The sequence below is a fragment of the Rhineura floridana genome, chromosome 11, assembly GCF_030035675.1.
Source record: "Rhineura floridana isolate rRhiFlo1 chromosome 11, rRhiFlo1.hap2, whole genome shotgun sequence".
Classification (NCBI taxonomy): Eukaryota; Metazoa; Chordata; class Lepidosauria; order Squamata; family Rhineuridae; genus Rhineura; species Rhineura floridana.
Window position 1 is genome coordinate 63,615,655 of NC_084490.1, and position 27,332 is coordinate 63,642,986.

Consider the following 27,332-nt stretch of genomic DNA (forward strand, 5'->3'; position numbering starts at 1 on the left):
GTTTGTTATAGCATATATCATAGAGGTACCCATAGGTAAAACCTAACAAATTATAGACAAATAGGTCTAGGGATTATTATTATTATTTTGCTAGACACTTTTCAACTTTTCAAGTTTTATTATGCAGTTTTATTATGAGTGCTTTTATTATGAAAATGGCATACATCAGGGGTTGCCAACCTGGTGCCCATAGGCACCATGGTGCCTATGGAGACCCTCATAGATGCCTGCATGGAGGGCCCCCAAACTCCAAGCTTTCAATTTTTAAAGAAGTAAATCTCTAGCCCTCCTAGAAAGAAAAGAAGGAAGCAGAATCTGCAGGTATCCTTCTAAGTGATTTCTGTGAAATGAGCCAGCCTGGCTGCTCCCACCTGTCAGTGTTTTTAGCCAATGAGTGAAGTCAGAGCTCCGATCAATGTTTAGACACCAGGCAATAGGAATCCCAGGGTTACTAAAGAACTGCGGTTCTCCCATCCCATTTAGTGCACTTTTCCTGTGCCTGTTTTATTTTCCAGAAGTGCTTGGAATCTCCATAGCTTGCCCTTCCTTTTTTCCTAGCTACATCTTTCCTGTGGTGGATTTGTCTGTCATCACATACTCCCTAGAAATTATTTTCTGCAGATGCTACTACACAATAAGTACGGGTGGATGTAAAGCAATCCCTTCCCGAAATGGAAAATGTGAAAACTTTGCAAAGAGGCTGAGGCATATCTCCTGCTGTGCAGGAGATGATGTCTAGGCACTCATTAGGAACCCGCTATATAGTTACATTAAAGTGCAATGGTATATCTGCTTATTTCAAAAGTAAATCTCTTTGTGATTAATGGTGCTTACTCCCAGGTAAGGGGTACATGATTGCAGACTAGGCTTTGGTTTAGGGTTGGCATTGGGGAAAACAGGTTTATTGAGCCTTTAACAGCTGTATCTCCACAATCAGGACCAGCATGACATAGTTGACTTCCCATGATAAACGTGAGATTGTCCAGGGGTGGGGAGAAGCAGTAATTATTGTACTGTCTCTAATTTTGTGTTATGCCATGCAGCCATTTTGTGTTTTTCCACACTCCATGGCAGCCATGTTGTGGCTGGTGCCCCCAGCACTCTCTCAAAATTTGAAATGTGCCCACTGGTTCAAGAAGGTCAGTGATCACTGGCATACATCATAGACGTATCTCTAGGAAAGTAACCTGTAAAATTTCAGAAGAAAGAGGGGAATGACTAGGGGAATATGATGTTCTAAAAAAATGCATAACAATGTTCTGTTCCAAGCTGACTTCAGAGGAATAGATGTCTGGGCATGTGGCACAGAGGCAGAAGGGCTTGAATGACATTTTTGAGACTTTTAAATAGTGGATGGTCTTCAATGCTAGTCCTACTCAGAGTAGACCTATTGAAGTTAATGGGCATGACTATCTTAAGTTCATTAATTTCAATGGGTGTACTCTGAGTAGGGCTTAGTTGAATGCATCCCTGTAACTGTGGGAAGCTTTGATCAGAACAGGAAGCACGTTATGTAGGGATTGACATTTAACCCTTTCACCCCTCAATAACAAAAATAACCTTCTTCAGAAGCTCTTATATGCCCTGGAAGGAAACTTTCCATTGGTGCCCATGGAAGCTTCCTTCCTAGGACTAGTATCAGCTTCAGATGGGGGTGGGGGGCAAAGCAAGTTTGTGAGGCAGAAGGTTTTTAGCTAGTTTCTTATATTTAGGATTTTTTTTCCTAAGGGGAGTATTCTGTCAGATGAGCTACCACTTGCAGACCAAAATGGTACAGTCCAGAAACAAGTTTCCACCTGTGTGAAAAGCAAGTTATAGATTATTTATAAGCAATTATTTGAGTCAGTTTGCTATACTTCAAACGCCAGTGCAGGATAACCTGGACAGATAGGCGACCAACAAATAAAATTTATTATTATTATTATTATTGTTGTTGTTGTTGTTGTTGTTGTTGTTATTGTTGTTATTATTGTTATTATTGTTATTATTGTTATTTCAGGGTAAATGACAGTGGAGTCCTATACACGTTTACTCAGAAGAAGCCCCACTCTGTTCAACCGGGCTTATTCCTAGGTAGGGATGGACAACTCTGCATTTTGACTTTTCTCCGTTTCTCATTTTTCCAAGCTTAAATTTAGTTCATCACATTTCAGCATCAGTTTGCTTTTGGTTTTTCATAAAGTTCTTATGAAAACCCACCAGCACTTGGGTGCACATTTCTCTTTGCATGTACTTTTTAATGCAATTTTGCCTAATACATCCATTTTTGCAAGCAATTTTTCCTAATATAATGGACAGAAATCTGACATCAGGAATTGTAATCTCTATAAATGAGCAAAAGAACATTTCAGTCCCCCAAGAAACTCTGTAACTGACCTTTTTGGTGGCCATTCTGAAACAAAGGAACTTCAAAGGAAGAATAGAGCTGAAACAGCTGAATTGCAATTTGTCAAGAAATTCAGTGCCATTACTTGTGGGTTAAATCAAGACAAAGTATTTTTATTACACTGTGTGTACTAATTGGCTTACCAAGTTTAGAATACTTGTGCTATCTGACTGTTTCTTGTGATTGGTTCCCTGCCCTACTATAGGTGTTAACAGAACAACCTCAGCATTTATCACCAGTCTGCAACTGTAAACAGTTAAAGATGTGCATATTAAACATATATTTAAGCTCGAATTATCACTTACTGTAATTTTTGCACCTCATTGCCATTCAACTCCCACCTTACACTTTATTGCTTTACATACCTGAAATCAATGCATCTTAATGCATGTGACAAAATGGGCTGGATGCCATAATAAATTTTCTCAGTCTTTAAGGTGCCAGAAAACACTTTGTTTCTGCTGCAAGGGAGCCTACTCCTCTGGAAATCCTAATATGATGCATTTGTCATTTTCACTAACACATGCATTTATATGTACACTTTCCCCTAACATACACATTTTTGGTAGGAGAACTGCATCACAAAATTCAGAGAAGTTTTCATTTTAAAGGATAATTGTGTTTCATTTCACGTATTGTTTGGAGAAGTGAGAATTAGGTTAATTCACATTCAAATGTGATCCAAACCAAATTCCTCCCCCATCCCTAATTCCAGCTAAGGGAGAATAATGTTGCAATCTCAATACAGTATACACCCTGTGAAGGAGAGCCTTCAGAAAGGCATAATAGTGCATGGATGCCTGAGGCAGAAATCTTTCATGGAAAAAAGGGATATTAAGTTCACAAAATGGTCTCTCTTTTCATCTCTGAAATATTGGAGAAGGTGAAATTGTTAAGGATTTCTTAGGCTAGATTTTGTTTGCATTTTCCATAAAGATGGAAGCCTATGTTGGTATGAAATGTATATAGCAGGCTAGGGCTGTGAACTCTTCCTGAAGTCATGATGTCTCTATTAGGTTACTTCAGATTCCTTGTCCTTTAAATGAAAATGAAAAAGCAACAACCCACAACATTATTTCCTTTAATCTTTCCTCACACGTTTCCTCAATGCTCATGAGACCATCTATCATGTTTGCTTTAAATTGCGGCTTTATCAAAGCTTTATTCTGTTTCTGATTTTTTTAAAAAATGAAATTACAGTGCTTTTATCATCACCTGTAAGATTTCAAAGACTAGTAATAGGAATGAAAAGAGAGAGGAACTCTTTGAGTCTGTGAAGCAGAATATAATTGCAAGTCATTTTTGGCACTATGAGTGGATAAGGATAAATGAAGATGCAGAAAAAGTAAGGAATATAGAGACTATTGATCCTCAAGCTGTTTCGTATATTGCAGAGTTGATCTAATGTGTGAGCTGGAGCCTTCAAGGGAATGCCTGGTTTCCCTCCTGCTTTTCTGAGAGAAGTCATGCAAGTGGCCCACATCAGGGCCGGCCCGAGATATTTGTTTCCTGAAGCAAAAGACATGATGGCGCCTCCTTCAGTTTTATGTACAGTTGCTGACCAGGCTGACATCTGAATCTGAATGTAACACTGACAACAGGTCAGCCAGCTAGCTTAGGTGGTAGAATGCAGGCCACATGACACACACATAGCCCTGCCCTCCTCTAACATCTTTCGGCTTCCCCTGTCCTGGCATCTGCTACTTGTCTCACTCTGTTTAATAGCAGAGCTGGCCCGGGATCAGGTGCTCTTAGGGAGGCCATGCCTTATGTCAGGGGTGGGGAACTGTTTTGGCTCCATGGGCCAGATCCTTGTCAGGACTGGCCCTGCATGCCAAATTTGACAGGTGGCCATGGACACCACCTACCAATCATGTGATGTCATTAAGACATCACGTGATTGACAGACAAGCGGTACCAGCCACCTGTCAAAATCCTTTCCGGGGTTCCCAAGCACCCAATGCTGCTATGTGAGGAATAAACTCTGCTTTCTGCTGCTTTGCAGAGCAGCAGCAGGCACCTGAGAACCTCACTGGCTTCCTACTCTCCCCACTCACACGAGGGAGAAGTAAAGGCTCTTCCAGGCTCCCCCTTCCTGCTTTAAGTTCCCAACATCAGGGAGGAGGGGAGGAGACTCACAAAGGCGTTTCCAAGTTCCCCCCTCCCCCTTCATCCCCAATGTCAGGAAGTCGATGGGGGGAGGGGGGAGAGTTGGAAACAGCTTTAAGACAGCCTTTGAGCAAATGGGAGCTCATGAGCTGTCTTGAACTTCTGCAGAAGCCTCTTTGAAGTAGCTTGCATGCATGCACAAGCTGCTTCAAAGGGCACTTTTGAGAGCTGATGAGCAGGGATTAAATCCTGCTGCCCTGGCTGTGCAATCTTGTTCCCTGTTCTCCTGCCCTAGTGATGCCAGCAGGCGGGCATAGTTTGGGGGAAATGGCCTCACCAGCCAAATTGGAACCTTTGGGGGCATGATTGGCCTGGAGGCTGGAGGCTTCCTACCCTTGGCTTATATTATCACTATGTTGGAGAAGACATGGTGTGTCACTCAGTTTTCTGGTTGGAAAATGCCAAAATAAAATTTAAATGGATGCCAGAGGTACCAGGAATTCCTGAGCAATCTGCTGTCCAGGTGCAAGTTAATCCTTGATCTGCTTAACTTCTGAGATTGGATGGGATCATCTGCATAGTGGAGAGGAGGAGGTACACATCCTGGAACATGCCAAAATATCAAATAGGATCTTCCAACAGTGTGGAATGCCCCTCCTCCATTATGCAAATATCTCCATTATGCAAATTCTGAAGCTATATCATTATTACATCATATCACCATTGTTCCAAATATTAAGTTGCTATTTTGAGAATGAGGTTTCTTGACCACTCATTCTTGATTTTTAGTTATCTCCTATAAGCTCTACTTAGACAACAGCACTTGTATAATGAATGCAGATAGGTGGGGATTGGCAGGCCCCAGCAATGTCCCTATGCATATACAAATATGTATGCAGCACTACATGCAGTTGGGGCCCTTACTTTTCAGGGTTCCCAGACATGTGGAGCCAGGGCTGGTTCTAAAGGGTGGCCAGGTGGGGCACTGGCCGAGGCCCCCTGTGGGGCCCCTGCACTCCCCTTCCACAATCCTCAGCAGGATTGCTGCTGAGGATAGCAGGGCAAGAGCTTCAGAGCCGCCCGCCATTTCACCGCTTCACCTACCTTTCTCTCTGCTGTTTTTTGTGGCTGCGTGCACTGCACATGCACGTTTGCCATCAATCAAGATGGTGGCTGAGGTTTCCCTAAGGGGCTGAAGCCTCTGCCACCATCTTGGTTGATGGCAGCAATGCCTGCGTGTAGCAAGCATGCGTGCCACCAACCAAGATGGCAGCAGAGGCTTCAGCCCCTTAGGGAAATCTTGGCTGCCATCTTGATTGATGGCAAACCTGTGCGTGCAGTGCGTGCAGCTGAAAAAACAGCAGAGAGAAAGAGGGAGTGGTGGGAGGCTTGGGATCTCTCGACCTGTGATCCACGGTACCAATGCTGCCACAAATAGCAGAAGGGGAGTGCGGGGGCCTGGGGCAGGCTGTTGCCCAAGGGCCCTGGCATGCCTGGGGCCGGCTCTGTGTGGAGCACTGCTGAAATGCATATGGTGGTGGCAGAGCCTGCTGCCTCTGCTGTATGCAAGTGCATTGTGTGCATACAGATGAGTCTCATTGTTATAATCAAACAACTTGATCCAATTTAATTCTATTTCTTCTTCCACCAACACCACAGTTTACCTCTTTTCCCACCAAAAAAAAAAAGCACTTACAGACTAAGGACAAAATGCACATGGTTGCCACAGGGACACCAGAGAACACTGAGGCATCTCCATCTTCCCACTGCAGCTACTAATGTTCTGTTCACCGTATGGATCAGCCCCACCAAGTTGTGTCTTCCTGCCTCTCATCCATGCTTTCAGAAGTCCCAAGTGAGGGTATAGGGATTTCCAACATGATGGTATTGATCCACAGGGCGAGTACTTGTACCTTATAGCTGGAAGGGGATGATTCATCAGAGAGAGGGCTGGTGGTCCAAACTGTTCGACTGATTGTCCAAATTATTATGGAGATTCGATTTGCTCTGGGTGTCCATCCCAGCTCCTTTTTTGCCTTGGAGACAAACTGAACATCTACATTGTCAGACTGGACGTGAGTGAGGTGATGCCAAACAAACTCTCTCTTTTATTTTTGTATGCTTTCCTAAATGTTCTCTAAACAAATTTTATTTTGTTGCTGCTATGCCTTCACAGTTCCTGCTGCTTTAATTTACATGTTTGACATACTGATTTTATTGTTTTAATTGTTTGTTATTGCTCTGTGAGCCACCCTGGGAGTAGAAATACTGAAAGGCGACATATCCATTCTCCAAATAAATAAATATGGTACCTGATATCTTCACTCTCTTGAAGCTAATGAGGCCATTTAGGGATCAAAATCACACTTATCAAACACTGAGCTCAAGGAAGAAAGGGAGTTACATAAATAAAGATTTTATTTTAAGCTCTCCTGAACCTCTGCAATACACTGTGAATTCTGGGAATGGAAATATCTGATTCTCTCTAGTTGTGCAGCGGTTCAAACAAATACAAATAACATTTGAAATGGAAAACAATTTTGGTCTCTGAAATATGGAATCTCCAGATTAAAGTGTGCACTCAGCTCATGCAAAAAGCTTTGAGAGTGGTTTCCTTCTTGTGCCCTTGGTTGTCATCACACCACATAAGAGCAAGAGATCAGGGATGCAGCATTTGTACACCTTTTGAGCAAAACCAATCATTGAAATAACAATCAGAGCTTATTTTAAGGGGTGTTAGTATTTGGGCATAAGTGTAGAACATTAATCCCTGCAGTTGGCAGGTAGTATGATGCTTCTGGATTGACTGGGTCTGCTATGAAAGCCTTCTTCCTTTAACTGGTCTATGGAAGAATGTCTTCTGAACGGTATGCTGCTCCATTTCTCCAGTGCTTTTTCTAGCACCAAACAGCAAGAGCTCTGGACTGAAAAAGATTCCTCCTATTATTAATTTTCTTATTGTTGTTATTTTAATTATATTTTAGTATCCCTATTTTTCTATTTGAAATAGAGTTACCAGGTCTCCAGTTTTCGGCCAGAGTATCTGGTTTTTTGGGGCCCCCTCTGGCTAGCACCCCTTAATCTCTGGACTCTCAGCTTCAATTTTTTAAAAAATAAGTCTCTAGGTGGTCTGGTTCCTGAGATATACACCAAAACGTCAGCTGCCCCCCCGCGACCGTTTAATCTATTTCATATGACGCTGAAGTTGGTTCCTAGTTCCCAGTTCCTTATTTGCTTGAAAGTTCAAAACACTAAAAAAGAAGAGTTGACAACTACAGCAACTTCAAACCAAATTAACATGTCTCTGAACCCCAAAATATATGTTGGGGTATCCTGTATGATATATCACTGTGATCGGGTGACTCTCCCCGTCACAAATAACAATACATTTACGCAATCAAAATCATCAGGCTTCTGATATTATCATAAATACATAATGATCCCATAAAATCATAAAAAATAAGTAACTGAGGGTGCCCACCCCAAACTCTGCTCTGGGACAGGACAAATCATATACCCCAGGAAAGGGGAGGTTGTCCTCTACGAGATGCCACTGCATCCCACCTGGCCCAGAGCTTCTGCTGGGTGCAGGGGAAGGATGAGGGCATCTATGCAGACAGAAAGGGTAGAGAATTTTCTTACTCTTTCTCATTTCTCAGACCTCTTTCTGAAGTGAAGGGTCAAATCTGTAAAGAAGTTTGGAGCAGCCACATTAAAAGATAAGGGCAGGGCATTCCAGGCAGGGGGTTGCCAACCCTGCTTGGATATGGATGTCTTTGCAGAGGATCCCTAGTCAAGCTTTACCAACAGCACAATCCAAACTATATCTACTCAGAAGTAAGTCCTGTTGAGTTCTATGGGGCTTAGTCCCTTAGTACATGTGTTTAGATTTGCAGCCTTCAGGGGCATCCATCTTTACTCCCCAATGCTCCCATCTAACATCTCCACAACACTAGGCTCCTTTCTTCCTACAGTGACCTTCTGGTGACTGGCCTGGACTGAAGGCACTTAAACCCTTCTTGCCAAAAGCAAGTAGGCTAGATTAAATGTTCCCTACCCAGGCTCCATCTTTTAGCTAAGATGTCTAGCTGAATTTCCAGTCAGATTTTTTTTAATTGTATGCTCCAAGCAACTGCGATTGATGCTTAATGTATCATGCTTAATGACATCACTAGGGCCCGCCCCATAACATCACTCAGGCCCGCCCCATGACATCACTTGGGCCCACTCCTAAAATCTCAGGTTTTGGGGTGCTTCCGACCTGGCAACCCTAATTTGAAAACAACCAAGTCAGCATGCCTAATAAAAACTAATGAAGTATAAAATCAAAAATATAAAAATATTAAAACAATAAAATTATAAAATAGCAGCATTAAAACGTCAAAGAAGCCGGCAGCATAGTTTTTGTTAATTCCAATTTTAAAACAGCATGGCAGAACAAATTCATTAAAGCAAGCATTAAGACATTGAGAACTAGCTGATAGGTATACAATTTTTCACCATCTGAAAATGGAAAGAGAGGCAGCCCAGCAGATCTACACTGGAGGAATGTTCAATAATTTGGGTGCCACTACCAAAAAGAACCTGTCTTGCTTACCCGATTGTTCTCACATAGGGATGGAAAAGATCAGGGCCTCCACTACTGATATTGGAGAACAGGTAGATTCATGTGGGAGCAAGTGAGTTCAAAGTAACCTGATCCTAAGCCAACTGGAACTTTAAAGGTCAACACCATAACTTTAAATGAATAGCCAAGAACTGAAAATGGAATGTGATTGGAGTAGGCCATTGAAGGCCACAACTGCTCCTTAGAGAGAGGATTTGAAAAACAAATACTTATATGGAAAACAGAAAATAAAGGCTAATTTTCTGATGTCCACTGAAGTGTGGTTTTGCATTTAAAAAACTAAAACTAGGATTGTTCTTCCCTCTGCTCACATATTTGAGTTTTGTGAGAAAGATGAAGGGGCAACATTATAATGCATTGTCAAATTAACCAAAATTGTCTTTTGTAGCTCAGATTGGTCAGATCTGTAGCTCAGATAATATTCAATATCTAATTTTGGTTTGTTTTGAAATGCTGGAAACCATTCATTAATTTCTTTAGTTTGGTGTTGGGATTTGGTTTGGGTTTTTTTTTTTTATTAGCATATATCAGATTTCTTCGACAGCCTATGTACATTTCTTTTCTCTCTTTCCAGCTTTGTGAACGTGACATGCCATCCATATTACTCGACAGCTAGCTTACCCCTTGGGGAATTCACAGCTGAAATGTATGAAAAGAAGTGACACTTGAAATTCAGTCAAAACTGGATTAAGTTGTAAGGCCATTTGTGCGGGTGGAGGAGAGCAGGAATTAAATTAACATAATAATTTATTTATTTTATTTATTTATTATTTATTTATTAAATTTATATACCGCCCGACTAGCAATAGCTCTCTGGGCGGTGAACATAAAATAGCATAAAAATACAATGAATAACAAAATAATACTAAAATACAATCAACAATTCAATACAATAAACATTTTTAAAATTAAATCAGTGTAACTTAAAATGCTTCAGAGAATAGGAAGGTTTTGACCTGGCGCCGGAAGGAGAGCAGAGTCGGCGCCAGGCGTACTTCCTCAGGGAGACTGTTCCATAGTTCGGGGGCCACCACTGAGAAGGCCCTAGATCTTGTCATCACCCTCCGGGCCTCCCTGTGAGTTGGAACCCGGAGGAGGGCCTTCGTAGCAGAACGTAGTGCACGGGCCGGTTCATATCGGAAGAGGCGTTCCGCAAGGTATCGTGGTCCCGCACCGTTTGGTATGGGTTTGATATGGCCACAGCTTTCATTGGGTACAGGTTCAGTTTATAGAGTTTGATGTGGTGTAGGGCAACAAGGATCCTGACAGTCCAATTGCTAATGAGACAATTACACAACATGCATCATGGGAAATGTTAAGGGTTGGAGGGCAAGCTTAGGCCTGCAATGGTGTGTACTAATATAGTGAGCCATCATTAGGGGTATACACATTTGGTTTGGACCCTGATTCAATACTTTACAAAACATCTCAATTTAGTTTGGACTCATTCTGAGGCCGCCTAATTCAGATCTGAATTTAAACCTTGATTCATAAAGTCCAAATCTTCATTTCTCCCTATTATGCAGATATAATAATTAAAAAGCAAAGCTATAACTTGGAGGGTTTCAACTTGGAGTTTAGGATTCTTTATGAAGGAGGGTGGGTTCACAGGCTATCAAACCATTTGAGATCTGTGCACAGGATGATCAAGGCTAAGATCCATAAAGATATGAATGAAGGCAGGGTCTTGGGTCGACATCAGGAACTGCCTTTACCTAATTTGCTGATTTCACCTGTGTGTGTAGTCTCTAAGATGACTCCTGAGGAAAACAGGTTAATCCATAACCTGCCATACTCCAATAGGATTCAGTGAATTATGCCATTCATTGTCACACTGTGTTCTGTGAAATACAGTATATATAATTTTACAGCGATTTCCATGGTCTGGGCTATGCTGCTGTTCTGGCAAAATGTGTCATTAAGTTGTCCTTTAGGCTGTTGCCAGTGCACCTTGAGGATTTCAAGCTGTTGACATTCATGTTCTATTTTCTTGTATTTCAACAAGGCTATGCCAATGGGTTACTCCATCTTGTGTTCCATCTTCAAATACTTTAGCTCAGAGAGGTGTCTTCAGGTGGAAACCAGTAACTATGTGGTTGCCCACTACTTAAACGTTTTCTTGTTTGACGATAAGAGAGGGACTGCGGTCTGTACTAACATACTGCCATCTGTTCACTAGAGGTCTAAAATTTCCAGAAATGTTGAAACCATGAAAAAAAAATGGTTTTTTTCTTGGGTTTTTTTTTTGTAAATTTTGGATGTAAATTTTGGGGAAAATTGAAAAAAGGGGAAACAATGTTTTAGCACCATTTACAGATTGAAAGTTACTTAGGAACATAAAATGCATTATGTATAACTTGGTTTGTCCATAAAATTATCATGTTTGATACATTAAAAAAATTACAGCTTATTCAGACAATAATTACAAATTGAATTTCCTTTTTAATTTTTAAAATTTGTTACAAATTGAGCTATGAGCTGCTGAACTGTAGGGAACCTGGCATCTCTGGCAGTTTATGATGAGCAGCCAAAAAAACAATAAAAACAAAAGAAATCATCAATATATTTACTTACTCATTTATTAAATTTATATTCCACCCTGCTCTGAGAGGAGCCCATGGCGGAAAACACAAAAGTAATAAAATACCTAAAAGATCTTTCAAAAATAAAACAAAGAACTTTCTTTTGTATTCTGAAAAGTATTATGTCTCCTATGGTATCAAGAAGATATAAAGCACTTCCATAGAAAGAGCTGAGAAAAAGAGGGATTGGGGGAACCAAGACTCAGTGGATACTACAACATAATTTAACCAGTCTCCTTTTCACTGTCATGATCAATTTCTGCTTGTTTGTGTTGCTCTGTAATTTCTCCAACTCCCACTCCTTTGAGGCCTGGTCAAAAGGACAGAAACAGATTGACCAACCATGCAGGCAAGAGGAAACTCACAAGCAAAGAAGGCTTCCTTCTCTTGTGTCAATGGCAGTGCCTCTAGAAGCAAAAATGCATCTTGCTCTTGCATTTGAGAGTTGTACTCTCAGTGTACAGCTCAGGACTTGCTGCTCCTCAGTACACAGGAACTGTAGTGATCTGATGCTGTCAGGGCTGGCACCAAGCATGCTGGACCCCTTGGGCACCAGCCTGCACCACCTACCTATCCCTGAAGGGCCCCTCCTTAGGGTGGGTAGGTAGCACGCCCTTCCATGATGCATGGCACGGATCATGGGAGGGAGCTCCCAGGCACCCCCAACTGCCGCACAGGCATGCAATGGCCACCTGCAACATGCTCCGCCTACCTCTCCCTTGAGGTAAATGTTGGTCGCACCGAGGCTTTCCTGAGGGCCTGATGCCTCTCCTGCCATCTTGGTTGATGGCACACATGCGTGCTACACCACACATGCCTATGCCTGCCATCAACCAAGATGGCAGTAGGGGCATCAGCCTCTTAAAGAAGCCTCCGCCGCCATCTTGGTTGATGGCAGCCCTGTGCACACAGTGCGCGCAGCAGTAGCAGACAGGAGAGACAGGTAGGTGGAGCGAGCGAGCGAATTGGTGGGTGGCCTGGAAGCTCCCTCCCTGAGATCTGTGGCCCTTCAGGGCCCCCTGTGGGCCATGGGACCTTTGGCCAGGGCCCGACCTGGCTGCCCTTTGACGCCGGCCCTGGATACTTTATGGAAGAATCTTGCATAAAAGTCTTCCTGTTACATAGTTTTTAAAGAAACTGTTTTGAGGGAGTAGGTAAATGAACACCTTGTCTTGAACATTTTATTCATTATTCTAAAAGAAAATATTTCATAATCCACTTTTTCCCATTGTTTGGAGTGAAGGCTTTGGGGGTGGGGGAAAACAGAAAAAAACCTGTTTTTTTAAAATGGTCCCCTCCCAAGGTCTTCACATTTCTACTTTTTTGAATTAGCAATAGAACACGGGGTCCCCATAGCCCATGAGACGACCAAGAGGCCAACAATTTAGCTGACCTTCCTAGGGGTTGAGTCCCTGGGACTGTAGAGGTACAGTATCTGTACTTGGCAGCCATGCAATATGTCAGGACAGGGGCCAGAGAGCTAGTCTGAGCACCAGCTAGAGATGAGACTTTCTCTCAACCTAACTTACAACTAACCACAAGGCTTCACTACAGGTGGAGAGGCTGAAGCATGAGCATAGCAGCAGCAAGCCAGTTCCCCAGGCAAGTATAAGTAGAGATCCCTCCCCCTTCTCCCATTTTCGCTGATCCTGATTAAGCTTTTCGTAAAATACTAAAGGTTGTGACAGAATTCATCCCAGCCTCTTTTTTGCTGACCGCAAGTCAGCCTTGCTACGATCACAGAGCGCAGTCGCTCTGAGGGGAAAAGGCATCTGAGGAATATAGCACTTTATGGGAAAAGTAAGTATTTTGGATTCCTAACAGTAGAGTAGCTATAATAGCAATTCATTAAGAAGTTGCAAATAGAGATATTTGCTAGCACATTCAGGGAATTGTGGAGAGAGCAGGTTTATTTTTATGGTTTCCTCCCCAATTAATATATAAGTTTTGGAGACCTTGCTTGCTGGTTACCCAGCAGTTGGGGATGCACGTTTTCTGTTACAAGGTTTTTTGTTAGGCTTTTGAATTCCATACAGCGGTCCAAGGGCTGCTTTCGTGTCACGTAATCTAAAATCCGTGACGGGCATGGAGGCAATTGTACAAACAAAAATCGACAAGGAAGTGCAGGCAGGGTGGGTGCTTGGCCCGTTCCAAACACCACCACTCCCTACCCTGAGGATATCCCCGCTAGGTGTCATACCCAAGAAGGCAGCAGGGGAGTTCAGGCTGATTCACCACTTGTCCTACCCGCGAGGACAGTCAGTCAATGATTTCATTCCTGACAGTCTATGTACAGTCCACTACACCTCCTTTGATGCTGCAATGCGCATGGTGCGAGCCTGTGGTCGAGGTGCATTCATGGGTAAGTGCGGCATTAAGTCTGCTTTCTGGCTATTACCTGTCCACCCTGCAGACTTTGAGCTGCTGGGTTTTGCCTTTGCTGAAAAATTTTATATGGATAGAGCATTGCCAATGGGATGCTCAATATCCTGAGCAGTATTTGAGTGCTTTAGCACCTTTTTGGAATGGGCTATCAAGAGTTGGACGGGTTTGAATGCAGTGGTACATTATTTAGAAGATTTGCTGTTTGTGGGTAGGGCTGGCACTGGCAAATGCCAACTCCTAATGGCACAGTTCCATGCTATAGCGAAGGAACTCGGGGTTCCTTTGACCACGGACAAGATGGAAGGCCCAGCTCCTGTCTTGACTTTCTTGGGTATAGACATTGACTCTGGAAGGCAGTGCTGTAGGCTGCCCAAATAAAAGCTTGAGATCCTCCATTTGAAGGTTAAGGAAGTCATAAGGGCGAAGAAAGCCTTCCTATCCACCCTGCAGGAGCTGGCTGGGCACCTAAATTTTGCGTGCAGGGTGATAGCGCCCGGCAGAGCATTTTTGAGGCGGGTTTACGAGGCCATGGTGGGACTTTTACGGCCCCACCACAGGTTTCAGGTTACCACTGCATTGCATGCCGACCTGGTGGTGTGGTCCTCCTACTTGCAGGATTTCAATGGGATATCCTTCTGGAGGCAGGACCAGCTCTTAGAGGCTGAGCTGCAAGTGCAATCTGATGCGTCGGGGGTTTCGGATTTGGGGTAATATTTGGCTCTTCCTGGTGCAATGGACAATGGTCACAGGCGTGGATTCAGGAAGGGATGACCAAGGATCTGACCTTTCTAGAACCTTTTCCTATAGTGGTAGCAGTCTATTTGTGGGCTGAGAGCCTGATGAACTCTACAGTTCATTTTAGGTGTGATAACATGGCCACAGTACATGTTATCAACTCCCTTACATCCAGGAATGCCAGGGTTATGGGCCTTGTCCAGGTTTTCATTCTCCAGTGCCTGCGTTTTAATGTTCTTTTTTGGGCATGGCATGTTCCTGGCATTGACAATAATAACAACAACAATAACAACAACAACAACAACAACAACAACAATAATAATAATAATAATAAACTTTACTTCTACCCCACCCTTTTTCCAATAGGACTCAGAGCGGCTTACAACTAAAAACACCATTAAAACATACAAAGTATATTATTAAAAAAGAATTAAACTATGAGAAAAATTAAAACCATAAAATATAGGTTAAAAACAGTGGACAATTTAAAATAATAAAATCATATAATGTAAACCCCAAACCTATGACACTTAATCCTGGTCGTTCTCTATCCCAAATGCCCGTTGAAATAAAACAGTCTTTACTTGTCGCCGGAAAGACAGCAAGGAGGGAAGGGAGTTCCACAGCCTAGGGGCGGCCATCGAAAAGGCCCTATCTCGTGTCCACGTCATGTGTGCTTGCGAAGGTGTGGGGAACACAAGAAGGGCCTCACCTGAAGATCTCAAATCCCGGACAGGTTCATGTAGGGAAATACAATCTGTCAAATAGTCTGGACCTGAGCCGTATAGAGCTTTGTAGGTCAAAACCAGCACTTTGAATTGTGACCGGAAACAAATTGGCAGCCAGTGGAGTTGTTGTAACAGGGGAGTTGTATGGTCCCTGTAACCAGCCCCGGTTAGCACTCTGGCTGCAGCTCTTTGTACCAATTTAAGTTTCCGAACAGTCTTCAAAGGCAGCCCCACGTAGAGCGTGTTACAGTAGTCTAAGCGGGATGTAACCAAGGCATGCATCACCGTAGTCAGATCAGGTAGCTCCAGGAATTGGCGCAGTTGGCGCACCAGTTTTAATTGGGCAAATGCACTCCTGGATACAGCAGCAATCTGGGCCTCCAAATTCAAAGCTGAGTCCAGGAGTACACCCAAACTGCGAACCTGAGACTTCAGGGGGAGTGTGACCCCATCCAGCACCGGTTGAATCCCTATTCCCTGATCTGCCCTCTGACTGACCAGGAGTACCTCTGTTTTGTGAAGATTTAATCTCAGCTTGTTTGCCCTCATCCAGTCCATCACTGATGCCAGACACTGGTTTAGGGTCTGTACGGCTTCCTTGGCTTCAGGTGGGAAAGAGAAATAGAGTTGAGTGTCATCAGCATACTGATGGCACCGAACCCCAAAACCCCGGACAACCTCTCCCAGCGGTTTCATGTAGATGTTGAATAACATGGGGGACAAAACGGAACCCTGAGGGACCCCATAGATCAATGGCCAAGGGGTCGAGCAGGAGTCCCCCAGTACCACCTTCTGGGTTCGGTCCTCCAGGAAGGATTGGAGCCACTGTAACACAGTGCCCCCAAGGCCCATCTCGGCAAGGCGGCCCAGAAGGATACCATGATCGATGGTATCGAAAGCCGCTGAGAGGTCCAGTAGAACCAGCAGAGAAACACTCCCCCTGTCCAGTTCTCTGCGTAGGTCATCCACCAAGGCGACCAAAGCTGTCTCTGTCCCATAGCCAGGCCTGAAACCAGATTGAAATGGATCCAGATAATCCGTATCATCCAGGAATCTCTGGAGTTGGGCGACCACCACACGCTCTATTATCTTGCTTAAAAATGGAATATTGGAGACTGGCCGGTAGTTACCTAGTAAAGAGGGATCCAGGGAGGGCTTTTTCAGCAGTGGTCTTATAACTGCCTCCTTTAAGCATGATGGAATTCTGCCTTGTTGTAGAGAGGCATTAACTACTCCCCTGATCCAATCGACCAGTCCCCCTCTGGTACTTCTAATGAGCCAGGAAGGGCAAGGGTCCAGTACACACGTGGTGGCACGTGCTGCTCCAAGGATCTTGCCCACATCCTCGGGTACAACAAGTTGAAAAGAATCCATTTTAATTGGACAAACAGGCACCGAAGTTACATCCTCAGAGACTGTATCAATTTTAGTGTCCAAGTCACAGCGAATCTGAGCAACTTTGTCCGCAAAGTGCCGTGCAAATTCTTGACAGCGGTCTGCTGAGTGGTCAGAATTACCCTCATGGGGGCTGGAACTTAAAAGCCCCCTAACCACTCAAAACAGTTCCGCTGGACGGCTCCCAGCAGACGCAATGGAGGCTGAGAAGAAAGATTTCTTCTTAGCCCGTACTGCCTCGGAGTAGGCCTTCAAATAGGCTCTAGCCTGAGATCGATCAGCTTCGCTCCGAGTCTTCCGCCAACGTGGCTCTAGTTCCCGTCTGACACGCTTCATCACCACCAGCTCCTTGGAAAACCATGGAGCCAGTTTGGCTCCACTCCGAAAGAGGGGACGCTCGGGAGCGATCGTGTCCACCGCCCTGGTCATTTCTCTATTCGAGAGATCAACCAGGGCTTCGACAGGATTGCCTGCCAAGGTGACAGGAAAATCTCCAAGAGCCATCAGGAAACCATCCGGATCCATCAGCCTCTTGGGACGGACCATTCTAATCGGTCCCCCACCCCTGCAGAGGCTGTGAGTCCCAGTGAGTCTAAACCCGACCAGGTAGTGATCTGTCCATGACAACGGAACCACCGCAAGTTCTTCCACACCAAGATCACCGTCATCCCGACCAACACAGAAAACAAGGTTGAGGGTGTGACCAGCAACATGAGTGGGGCCAGATACTACTTGGGACAGACCCATGGTCGTCATGGAGGCCATGAAGTCCTGAGCCACTCCCAACAGAGCAGTCTCAGCGTGGATGTTGAAGTCACCCAATACCACAAGCCGAGGGGACTCCAACACCAACCCCGAGACTACCCCGGCTAGCTCAGGTAGGGAGACTGTGGAGCAGCAGGGTGGGCAGTACACCAACATAATCCCTATTCTGTCCTGGCCACCTAACTTCAAGTACACACACTCGAACCCTGAGAACTGTGGAAGAGGGCACCTGGTCAGGGGGATAGTATCACAATAGACCACTGCGACCCCACCTCCCCGTCCCCCAGGTCTCGGCTGCTGTTGTACTGAAAAACCAGGTGGACAAAGCTGGGAGAGATTAACCCCCCAGGTTCATCCAACCAGGTTTCCGTAATACAGGCCAGGTCAGCATGCTCATCGAGGACCAAATCCTGAATGAGCATCGATTTTCCATTCACCGACCTGGCATTCACCGGCAGCAGTTTTAACCCAGGGGCACTGTCACCGAGGCCATCCAGGTTGTTTGAGCAGGAAGACAGTAGTGTTGCTGATGCTCTGTCACGGAACCAGATGGACCGTTTCTATCTGCTGGCACTGCTGGCCAGGGCTCAGCCGGATGCCGTGCCCCCCGTGATTTGGGAGACTGGAGAGCGGAGTCGGAGAGGGCCATAAACCTTTCCATTGCCCCCAGCACACTTGCCAGTTACTAGAGAGCAGGTAGGGTGATTCAGGAATTCTGGGCTGGCAAGGGCTATGCACCAGAGTGGCTCATTCCAGTGAGTCACCTGCTGGAATTCCTGGTGGATGGCAGGAGGCAGGGCCTGTCAGTCCGAGCACTACAAGGTAAGCTGGCGAGGCTTTCCTTTTTAGCTAAAGCAAGTGGTTTTCCAGATTATGCTGGGGACTTCAGGGTCTGCTGCATGTTGGCAGGGTGGGCTAGAGAACACCCTGTTGCCCCTGATCCCCGTCATCCTTATTCATTGGATATTCTACTGGGTATAGTTCGACTTCCCAGGAGGATCGCTCCGCCTGTGACTGCCTCTGAGACGAGCTCCCGTCTCAGAGGAAGCTTTTTCAGTTTTAAAACCAGTCAGAAGAGTTTTTTGACTGGAAAAAAATTTCTCCCAGGCAAGGGAGAAACGTAGAGATCATCCACAGAAGCTTCATTGTGTTTGTTGGAGACTGGAATTCATTAGGATCGCCTATGAAAGAAGGTAGCCAGCAGTGTCGGAAGGAGCCAGGGATTACAAGCAAGCTCAAACTGACTAAGCGAGATTTTTTTTTTCTTCAAAGAAAAACGGATTTTAACAGGCAAGCATTCTTCTGTCTACTCTTATCATTTTGTTATCGTTACAGCAAAAGAGACTTGTTAAAGAATCAGCAATAAAGAAACCCTGGGTGAGTTATAACTTTCTCTTTTATACACGGAATTAAGGAGGAAGAAAATCGAAATAGCCTATCTTTGTTTTTATTGCAAAAAGCTGGCATGGAATTGAGCATTATAAAGATACAAACGGATGAGGGGCATCTAATTTGAAGAGGAAAAATCTGATTTATATGACATTTGAGTATTATATGTCTGGGACTATTTTTTCTGGTCTACTTTTTTTTTGACAAATCTGCTTATCCTTTATGCCACTAATTATTTGGATGCTGTGAACTAAAGTTGTTTTGCACTTTTGGACACATAAGAGATAAGGCAGTTTGTGCTGTCTAGAGGGTGATGTTAACAGGCTTGGAAGATTAACTCCTTTGTGACTGGAAAAAGAAATAAACTGTTATTTGCTTGGGAATAGTGGCTATATTGGAAATTGAAGGGGGTTTGTTCTTTTGGTTTTAAGAATGACAATCAAGAAGGTGGCTGAGACCCTGGATGTACAGGAAGGGGTTCTCTCTCTAGATATGTTTCAGAAAATAATGAATGAGATTAAGCTAACGAAACAAGAACTGAGACAGAGCGGACAAGAGATGAAAATTGAATTTGGCAAAATGAGACAGGAGCTGAAAGAAATTCAGGATTCTATGAGAAAGGAGGTAGATGAGACCAAAGATATAACTGGACAAACAAAAGAAGATGAAAGAAAAATTAAAGGGAAGGTTCAAGCCCTGGAGATTGGAATAGATTTATCAAATATGGACTTGGAAAAAGATCTGGATTGTATGGCTGTGATGGATCCTAGAGACAAATATTACTGTTTGGAATTCAGCGCTGTCCCTGAAGGAATTGGTGAAGAGATTAGAGATAAAGATATCAACGGTTCGAAAAAATTCCTGGATTGGAAGGATTTGATGGAACTTGAAATAGAGAAAGTTTACAGAATTAATTCCAGATATGTGACAATGGAAAAACTCTCAAGAGATGTGCTAGTGCATTCTGTAAAAAAGAGGAACAGAGATACAACTTTACAACAACATTTCAGTAATACATTCAGAATTGATGGCAAGGAAATATTTGTGATGAAGGAAATTCCTATCAGACTCTTATTATATGACTATGACAGCAAGATTATTGGGTGTGCAAAGATGGAAGATGGAAGATGGAATCAACACTGATAATGGAAGAAGAGCTATTGAAAATACTGGACTTAGTAGACTTGAAGAGATGGATCAATTGACATGTCAATTTGGAGAAAAATTGATGGATATATATCTCAAGGATTGGAAACTTCTCTTTGACTTTTTGTGGAAAGAATAAAATGATATGATGTTAATGAGATTTGATACTAATTAAGATAACCACTGGAGGAAGGTGATTTTATAATCTATTAAGAGACAGGTTTGTTATATATTATAGACCTATAGCTGATCTACGATAAATCGGAAGTCAATAGTTTTTATTGTATTAGTTATTAATTTGTTTTTTTCTTTTTGTTTTGTTTTGTTTTTGAAAATTTGAATAAAAATTAATGTTAAAAAAAAAAGATATTCTACTGGGTATAATAGCCCAGTGGGAAATAATATGCTCCTCTAGCTACAAAGCCTGGTTATTTCGGGCCATAGCACTTACCCTGTTTTTTGGAGCTTTTAGGAAAGGGGAGGTGGTCGCTGGATCCAGACGAGACCACTCCCGATATGCGCTTCAGTTATCGGATGTCTCCATAGATGGGGGTTATGCTTGTATAAAGTTGAGACGGTCTAAGATGGACCAGATAGGTAAGGGGCAGACCATAAGTTTGGCCCCTTCATTGATGCCTAATCTATGCCCGGTGAGGGCTTTGCAAATTTTTCTGAATGCTAGGGGTGTGGAAGATGGATATCTCTTTATCCATGCTAGTAAGGAACCCCTTATGAAATACCAATTTTGGGCCCTCACAAAGTGGGCCCTGATGGCACTGGGGCGTGACCCCTCAGACTTTGGTACCCACTCTTTCAGAATCAGAGCTGCTTCTACGGCAGCAGGGCTTGGTTTTTCCCAAGAAAAGGTACAGGCCATTGGACGCTGGTCATCACGGGCTTATAAAGGCTACGTTCGCCCCTTCATTGGAATTTGGATGCCTAACAATTTTAATTTGTTTTGGCAGGTTGCTGGACGGGGATGGAGTGGACACACATCCTAATATGTGGCCACAGCATGGTCTTCTGGGCAGCCTGGAGAGCCGCGACTTCGAGCATGGGCTCGCAACTGGGCCCCAGTTGATGGGCTGCCGTACAGTGGCTGAGACAACGAGGAATGCGCTGGGAGGGGCTCCTACCTGCTTTATTTCGGCAAGGTTTAGTGTGGTCAGTTCTGCATGTGGTGGTCATTCACCTCGGTGGTAATGACCTGGGTCTGATGAAGGGCATGGCTCTCTGTGTTCAGGCATGCATGGACATGCAGTTGATAAGGCAACATTGGCCTTGGGTATGTCTGCTTTGGTCAGACATGCTCCCATGAAGGGTTTGACGTGGTGTCTGGAGCCCAATAGGGATGGACCAAATGCGAAGGAAGGCCAACCGGCAGATTCGGTTGGCTCTTCTGGAACACGGGGGGTTGGTTATCCTGCATCCCCTCATACAGCATTGGCGGGTTGAACTATATAGGGCTGATGGTGTTCACCTGTCTGACGCAGGTAACGGCATCTTTTGGGGGGATCTGCAGAGGTGTCTGCAAGAGGTGCTTCTCGGCAGTGGGGTAAAGGGGGACTAAATAGAGATTTGTCCCCCTTTTGTGGCGGGAACGTGCAGGAAAGGGAATAGTTAAGGACAGCTAGGTGGCCCCCTTAGGCACCTTTGGAGATGATTAGCGGTTCCAGAGGCCTGTCTATCAGGGCTTTGTGGCTCGAGGGCAGGATATGGGCTGCTTCTGGGGCCTACTTAACTCATCCACCTGAGGGTTGTGTGGCGCTGGAGGGTGGTGATGGAAGAAGGCCCCCCTACTCACCTACTAGGTGTGGCCGGGGTGAGGGGTAAGCAGATGGGCTTGCCCTTCCCCCCAGCAGGGGCTGGTCGCCCAAGAGCTGTATGGCAAGATGCTTGCTTAAAGATAGTTCCTGCACCTAGGTGTTCCCTCTGCAGGTCACTTTAAAAGAGGTTTATGTTATGATTTAATAAAGTGGCCCTTGTTCAACCCAAGCTAATGTGTTTGTGTCTTATTTCACACCCCTCAGTCGCAAGTACCTGCATGCTACAAATTAAGCAAATGCCTAGTTTGGCCCTGAGACATTTCGGCTCTGCTGCTATAGGCCCTTGTTTGAGACCCTTGACACTTTACAGAGATCAACTGTTCAAAACATGTTTCTTGTTTGATGTTTCCTTGCTTCCTGATCCTGTATGGCTGTGTAGCCACCAGTCGTAAACATACCTTGAAAATATGAGGTATTCCAAGGAAACATAAGGAGCAAGGAAAGGGGGCAGTCAGCCTTTCTGCCTAGGGCACCCTTGAGAATAAACTCATTGTTGAATGTGTGATGCTTGGATGAGGCCATCAGAACATATCGAGGAAAACATCTTTCTTCTGTTATTTTGAAGGCAAGGAATGGGAGCAATATTGTTTTTCAGCCCTGGCTTTAATTTTGAGCTCTTGCCTCCAGCAAGAATAAAACAAGCACACCTTTTAAAATGACAACTGGCATCCTGCAGATTTGATGTTATTCTCCATCTGTTGGCTCTTCTGGGTGGCATAAGCTACAGAAGTACTCCCACACAGAGAGCTTTCATTGGACCAAAACATGAAACAATGTCCACCGTTACTACTTTTTAAAGTTGTGCTTTTACAAATCTGGCAAAGGGTTCTGTGAAGTTTTTAGGTACTCCCATTGAAGAAATCCTGTCTCTGAGCAAACCAGCATTGCTAACAATTAGCTGACTCAAACATCTATAAAGAGCTTATGCCACAGTTTGGTAATAATTTTATTAGGTCCAACTAAATAGGTCCTAATAACAATAATGCCCTACTGTGGCTTTTAGATTTCTTTCCCCCTAATGGACCAACCTAATTACTTGAATGATCTTATGAAGGATGAATGGAATTAATAAATTGGCATTTGGGTATATAAACAACAAATCATTATTCATTAAGTTTATGCTGCCTTTCCACACTGATAAACATAAGGTCACTATCAAAATCGACATTGTGCAAATCAAAGGAACACAAAGTAACTATGAATATAAGGATCTCTTGATGGCAGCTACCATCAAAATGGATGGGTAGCTCCTCCATTAGCCAGTTGAAGATGATGTTGTCTGAATCATGCTGAAGGGATCAGGGGGATGGCTTAGTTGTGCATACCTCTCCATTTAAAATGCTAGCCAGTATGCTATTGCTTATATACGTTTCCTGTTCAAAATCTCTGCTGGCTATAGGGCACTATCCTTCAACCCTGGGTCCCAGAAGTTGACAGACTACGACTCCCATCAACCCCAGCTAGCTTAGGTGATGGCCAAGGATTATAGGAGTTATAGTCCAACAACATCTGGGGACCCAAAGTTGAAGAACAATGCTCTGGGGCTTATAATAAGTACCCCTTAAAAGCTCTCACTTGCTAGGCCTCATCTTTTTCCCCATCCAAAACCCTGAGCAGCTTGCTATTGCACACAGAGACAGTCTCTTCTGTGAGGTCCAGGGGTCCTCTCAGCAGGGGAAATGTTTTTTCTTTTTTTAACTTTTTATTTAACAAACATAAAAGAAACATTTTTAAACAACAATGGTACATCATGTGATATATTGTACTTTGACAGTGATTTGAGAGTAATACTTAAAAAATATAAAGCTTTTTTCTTCACCTGACCAGGTCACATTATAGTGTGCCATGCATTGAGGCAAGTGTTACAGTCTCATTTGATCTCTTAAACCAGCCTTTCTCAGCTAGTGGGCCAGCAGATGTTGTTGGACCACAACTCCCATCAGCCTCAGCCAGCATTGTCAATGGTCAGGAAAGATGGGAATTGTGGTCCAACAACATCTGGTGGCCCACTAGTTGGGAAAGGCTGTTTTAAACCCATTGAATAAAGCCAAAGCTGTGACCCAAAAATCATCCTCATAGTCCGGCCATCTCAGTGCTCACCCTTGATTGGTCAGTTTCTCAGCTAGTGCATTGTTCCACACATATAGTCAGAGAGGTCTGTGCATGCTCGGAAGGCCCTAGGCCAGGGTAGTCAGCATGGTGCCTTTCAGATTTGCCATGCTGACTGGGCTGATGGGAGTTGTAGTCCACCAGTGTGGAGGGCACTACATTGGCTACCCCTGCTCTAGGTCCTAACAAGCTGGTTATATCATTGGTATTCTACAGCAAATTTGTAATTATTTCTGAATCCACAGAGTTTGTTATGAATCAGGATTGTAATAATACGGAAAAGAAGAATAAATTCACCACAAAGCAAAACCAATAGGTTCTGTGTATCCCTCTAGAAGGGATTTGTTCCTAGACCCAGTGCAGCAATTGGTTTTGGTGCAGTTATACCAGTGTTCTCCTTTTCCTCCCACAGTATTTCCCATCATGGCCATTCTGGAAAGGACTGGATTTCCCTCCCACTTCTGATCTTGCATCAATTATCAATTATCAATTGTATTTTAACAATTTTGTAAGTCGCGTAGAGCGGCCATTGGCCAGATAGGCGACGAAGAAATTAAATTTATTATTATTATTATTATTATTATCTGAAAACAGTTTTAACACTTGTAGAAAGGGCACTGCCTAAATGCAATTTGAACAGCTAACATTAAAACAATTGCTTTTAGACAATTAAGTAACCTGCAGCAAGTTTGGCAGAATGCAATTAGCAAGCGTTTTCATTTAAGGACTCATTAGGAATTAAAGTCACTCAAGCAGTACTGCTGAAAGGTAAAATGCCAGGGAATTTATTTGATAAAATTCAGTGCTTCCCCTCCCCCGATTCCCTCCAAATAATGTGCAAAGCACAGATAGAGAACGGGGGTTGTGGGCTGTGTGTTGTAGCATGGTGTTGCCCCAGATATACTTAATGATAACAACTCTTTTCTAATGATTGCTCTGTTTCATAGTGAGGAACGCTGCTATTCAAAAGGGATGGTTATCGGCTGAAACATGGTTCTTATCTCAGAAAGGACTTTCTTTTTATGGGATTAAAGTAATAAAAAAATATGGAGGCCAAGCTAAGGAAAGCTGTGGCTCTTCCAGTTTGTTCTGCATCTGGAGGAAAGCTCAAGGAATCTTATTAAGTACCAATCCTCAATTGCTTCAGCGGCAATCATTGTGTGATGCTTTGTAAGTGATGCTATGGAGCATTTCACATTAAAATTCTTCTTTATCCACTGTGGAACTAGCACAATACCTGTTCATCGTCATGGACAGGAAGTACATAAGAACACTGGAAGAGCCCTGCTGGATCAGACCAGGGCTAGTGTCAGGCCTGCTGTGCCAGAGCGCAACCTCTCCATGCAGGCTATGCTGCCAACTTGGTTGATGGCAGACATGCACATCATTTACAGGAGTGATAGAGGTAAGTGAGGTATGTGTGATCCGCACTAACTATATTGGGGGGGAGGTGCCTGGGAGTTCCCACTCCGCGATCCACAGCAGGGTCAGGAGCTGACACCAATCACAAAACAGAAGAGCTACCCTCCCACCCTAAGGGTGGGCCCTCAGCGGCCCCTCTGGACTGCAGGGGCCCTCAGCCAGGGCCTGGCCTGGCCACCTCCTGTGCCAGCCCTGGATCAGACCAAAAGTCCCTCTAGCCCAGTAGTCTAACATTGAACAGGCAAATGCTTCTGGAAAGTTCATGAGCATGGCTTGGGTGGCTGTGTGTCCTACGTTACAGAGGAGAGTCTTCTGTTTGAAGGGCTGTCAGAGGACAGTTCTCTATTTGGCAATATCCTCTGTTTCAGGAGTCACCATCCTTTTTAAACCCATGGGCACATAGGGATTTATGAGCATGGGTGCCATCTTGTCTAGCCTTTTCCATTAAAATTAATCTGAGCCTTGAAAGTACATAGAGCTGAAAAAGGAAGTGTGAAAGATTGTCAGCTCCATGTACTTTTCAAGGAAGGAAATGTTAATTACCCTCACCACCTCATGACCAAGGTGGCAGTGAATGTGTGTTTTGGGGCACCATTCAGAGGCTCTGTGGACACCAGGGAAAGAGTACAAGAGTACCATTGCACCCATGGTAGGGATGAGCAAGAAATTCGATTCAGTTCACATTTCAAACTGAATCTATCAAGTCTGCAGTTTCTGACACAATATGAGAGCTGAAACACACCCATCCTTCAAAATTTGCATTTAATTGAATTTTGAAATGCCATTTGCCAACAAAACAATGTTTACAAAAATGCATGTGTAAGGGTAAAGTGTGCATAAAAATGAATATATGAGTGAAAAAACATACAAACATGCATTATGGTACAGGAAATTGCTTGCAAAAATGTGTGCATTAGTCAAAACTCCCTATAAAATGGGTTTACTATGAGAAATTTGCATTAAAATGCTAAAAGAATTTCATGACAATTTTTTTTTAAAAAAAAGGCAAATAGCTGCAGAAGTTTGGAGAACTAAATTTCAGAATGGAAAAATCAGAAACTGAGAGAACCAAAATTGACAGATCTTTCCATCCCTAAACCACGGGCATCGCATTGGTGCCCCCTGCTCTATTTGATGGGCTTACCTGATCAAAGTCCATTAAATATAAGGGACCATAGGAAAGCAGAGCAGGGGTCCTGAAGTTGTCCATTGGAAGTTAGCACATGGACAACAGAATGTGCAGGCACACAGGTCACCTGGTCACATTCTTCCTTAGTATGGATAGCTGCGCGGATGGAGTTGTATCGAGATACATCATTACCCCCTTATGGTGTCCCAAGCTTCCCCCCCCCAATATTTCTATAGCGCTCCCACTGTCCAGGAGTAAATGGCAGACACTCAATTAGAGGAAAGGGTATGTTCAGAAGTAGGGGCTAAACCTGCCCTAGGTTTGGATAAAGAGTAACGCTTTCCCTCCACTGAGCTTGTCCCACATTGCAGCCCATTGACTTTGTTCCATAAAAGCCAATGGGAGCCACTGAGAAATGAACGAGCCCCCAGTTGCATAGCCCCACCTCTTAATTTGCACGTCTCCACCTTTATTTGTTTCTTGATGTGATGCTAGAACATAATGGAGCCCTGGGCCTTTCAGAATATGTCAGACAACAATAGCATCAGGGGCTGGCTAATATCCATACTGGAATACTGAATGTAAAAAAAGCCATTTCT